Genomic DNA, 207 nt, shown 5'->3' with positions numbered 1-207 from the left:
TCACTCACGGACCGACTGACTGACTCCCATACCTACTGACTCACTGATTCATATCATCATTTATGACATATGACAATGCTTTTGGCAACCGCCGCACCTTTATATAAACCTAACAGTAGACTCAGTTTTGGCGACTTGTTAAATCACGAAATATTTCGAGAAATTTACCTCATTCGTTATTAATGGAGAAATATTCTCTGACCCCGC

Source organism: Amblyomma americanum, chromosome 9 (genome assembly GCF_052857255.1).
Source record: "Amblyomma americanum isolate KBUSLIRL-KWMA chromosome 9, ASM5285725v1, whole genome shotgun sequence".
NCBI classification, from domain to species: Eukaryota; Metazoa; Arthropoda; class Arachnida; order Ixodida; family Ixodidae; genus Amblyomma; species Amblyomma americanum.
Note: the sequence above shows the minus strand (reverse complement) of the source record.